Genomic DNA, 3,219 nt, shown 5'->3' with positions numbered 1-3,219 from the left:
ACAGCTTTACAGATCTATCATGAGAACTAAACAGAAGCATATATGTGGAAATGGTTTCTAAATTTCAGGTGCTCTAGAAATGTTATTTTTTGCAAACAGTGAAATTTTTCCCTTATGGACTTGCACTAGGACTCTTTCTGCTACAAGTGATTAAAACCATGTAAGGAAAAAAAAAAAGCCAGTCAAATAGATGTCAGTACACATTTCTTAAAGTACAGTTTCAGGCATAATTGAGTCCAGATAGTGCCATTTTGTCATCAATCATCTGTCTTTCTTTACTTCTCAACTTCGTGCTCCTTGGTATTGCCTCATTTCTCAGGTTGGCTCTCAGGATCTAGTGACAGAAGCAATCACCAAAAGCTTTAAGCTTACAACCCACCAGCTTAGAAACTGTAGTGGGTCAATCATTTCCCAGTTGATGTAGTGAAGTCCTGGGTAGTACTCTCATTGACCCAGCTTGGGTGGTCGTATGCCCATATCTTCACCACTCAGAGGGCTAGATTCTCTAAGAATTCCCAATAGTAATTGACAGATGTGGACCAAACGCTTTCCTTTAGAAGCAGAAGGTGAGTCAGTCCTACTTTAACTACATGGATTGAAAATGGAAGAGGCATAGTGTCCCCAAGGAAATTTCATGTCCTGTGACCAAAAGAAGGGAGAGGATTGTGGCAGGCAAAAGTAACAGGTGTTTACTAAGGGTGGTATCAGACAAATGTCGGCATGTTACCTTTATATAGATTGATCGCATACAGCATAAGTCCAGTATTTTAACAAGACTCTTTCTAGTCAATGGAGTGACTCTGACAGAGAATGTCCGAGGGGATGAGGCACGCAAGTTGGTGAGAGTGATTGAAAGCTTTGCTTTATTTACCTTCAAATCCCATTCTGCGAGTGGTCTCTTGTTCCATCCATGCAGGAGGTAGGCCTTTCCCTAGAAAACTGGGTCTTTCATTTCTGTTACTAAGTGTCATAGTCTCAAATGAACAATTTTGTTTTCTTCTGTTTCTCATTTTTCACTTTCATCCAGCTCAGAGAACAATCTCTAGACTTACTGTTCTGATGGCCGTTCTTCCAATTTGATTTGGTTCTGTTGTTCTGTTGAAAGGAAGCATAAAGTAATGATGTGAGTACTGGTAGGCACGCAGGATGGAGTTTGACTCCTTTACTCTCTATGCCAATTTAGAGTTGTTTGACCTCTGTGAGCATCAGTTCTTTCAGCTGTAAACTGGGGAAGATATTAGTGGTTGTGAGTATTCAATGGAGTAATGTGTGAAAAAGCCCCCTTATAGAACCTGGTCCGTAGTCTGTGTTCAGTAACAAACAGTTCCTTCCCCAGACCCTCTGTCTCCCGCTCCAAATGTGCATTCTTTCCGTATCTCTCATTTGCAATGCCCACCTTTGTTTCATCATGCTGAACCATAACCCTCTTCCAATTAAACTGGTGTTTCCAATCGAAGCATCCTTGAAGTCTCCACAGATAATCCCCACTTTCAACATCTGTTCAGAAAGACAAAAGTCTAAGGCCAGACTTAAAAATAAGCAGAGTAGGTGACCACTTAGAGGCAGACAATGACTTAAACAGTGAGCATCAGAGGCCTTCTTGCCCTCAGCTTTCTTTCCCACCCACTTGTCAATTGTAAGAAATTTCCATTTAGGATAATGTTTCCCATTTAATCAATGAATCTCCATTAGCCTTGTTTAGACGTAGATATTTTTCCTGAAGGAGGTAGTTTATAGCCATTAGTAAACAACAATAGTAATTTGTTAGTCAGATTAACCTAGAAAGTAGAGGAGTTTGAAAAAAGTGCATAGAGGACAGGATAGAGCCTGCGACACTCTACAGATGACAGAGGATAGTAGTGGTGGTGGGTAAATTTGGGGCTGATCCTCAGTGGATCATGCATTCTTCGTTCACCCACTTAGCCAGCACTTATGAAATACCCATTTTGTGCCTGGCAGAATCCTAGGTATAAGAAATACCTTGGTTGAAAAAGATAGGCAAGTTCTGAAGTCTCATGAAACTCACAGGCTAGTGGGGATGACTGACATTAAACAAGTAGTTGCAATAAAGCCTGGTGAGTTCTATAATAAGCTAAGTCCAGGTCCTCTAGGAGCAAAGAACTAAAACACCTCACCTCCTGAGCCCAAGGGATTCAGGTGAGGCTGTGTGGAAGATGTGCCCTTTAACCTGAGACTTCCAGGATGGCTCAGATTTAGCCAGAAAATTAGGGAGAAGAGAATCTCTAGGAAGAGGAAATAAAGGTTATGCAGGCCTAGAGACTAAAAACTAAAACAAAAACGCATTGTAGATTGAGGGCACAGAAATAAGAATTCTACCTACCTGAAATACAGAATACACAGAAAAATTAGATTAGAGACAAGTCTGGAGAAATAAGCAGGGATTGAAGTCATGTGAAATCCAGTTAAGCGGTGTGAAAGGGAGTATGTGCGCCTTGTTAAGGCAGTTGTACCTTACTCTACACAGGATTTTAAGCTGAGCAGTGGTAAGATCACATGTGCCTTTCTCAGGGTCGCTCTGGTTATAACAGATTGGAGGGAAGCATGAATGAAAGCAGACAGATCACTTAAGTTGCTGCAGCAATCCAGCGATGGTTGGCAGAGCTCGTGTGGCAGTGATCAGAATGATGCTGCTGCTGCTGCTGCTGCTGATGGTGGTGGTGGTGGTGGTCATGACTGTGAGGACAGCAGTGATGATAATGGTGGTGGCAATGATGGTGCTGTCTTTAGGCACCATTAGGCTTATTTGTCTTTGAGGCTTCTTGGCTGCGCTGTTGAGCACTGTAGCCAGCAGCAACACATGCCTATTTAAATTCAAATGAAATAAAATTAAAAAGGCAGTTCCCCGGTTACACTAGCTACATTGCAAGTGCTCCTTAGCCACATGCAGCTAGTGGCTACCCTATTAGATAGCGCAGATATGAACATTTCCCTCGTTGTAGAACATCCCTTCAGACAGCCCTGCTCATCACACGTAGAACGGCTTGACTTCCAGCTATATTTGTACCGTGCACTAGATTTACGACTAATCTTATCTGTAGCAGGAGGAATTAAAGCGCGGACACAACACTTGAAACACAGTAAGAACATAATGAGTGTATTTTAAATGAAAAACATTTCCCAGATTTAACTCTTGTCTTTTATCAAATTATTTTTATCAAATTATGTTTGCATGTAGTCAAGCTCAAATTCCACTTCTGA

At 41.5% G+C, this 3,219-nt stretch overlaps 1 long non-coding RNA gene across 1 annotated transcript; it reads right to left on the bottom strand.

Moving 5' to 3' along the window:
• Positions 1-961: 961 nt before the first annotated feature.
• Positions 962-2,590, bottom strand: LOC139084022 (uncharacterized). The gene is made up of 3 exons (XR_011541305.1): positions 2,472-2,590; positions 1,397-1,497; positions 962-1,095 (listed from the first exon to the last, which is right to left on the bottom strand). It is a non-coding gene; the product is annotated as an uncharacterized lncRNA (long non-coding RNA).
• Positions 2,591-3,219: the final 629 nt, after the last annotated feature.

The sequence above is a fragment of the Equus przewalskii genome, chromosome 6 (genome assembly GCF_037783145.1).
Source record: "Equus przewalskii isolate Varuska chromosome 6, EquPr2, whole genome shotgun sequence".
In the NCBI taxonomy this organism is placed as follows: Eukaryota; Metazoa; Chordata; class Mammalia; order Perissodactyla; family Equidae; genus Equus; species Equus przewalskii.
Note: the sequence above shows the minus strand (reverse complement) of the source record. Positions and strands in the feature narration are given on the sequence as shown.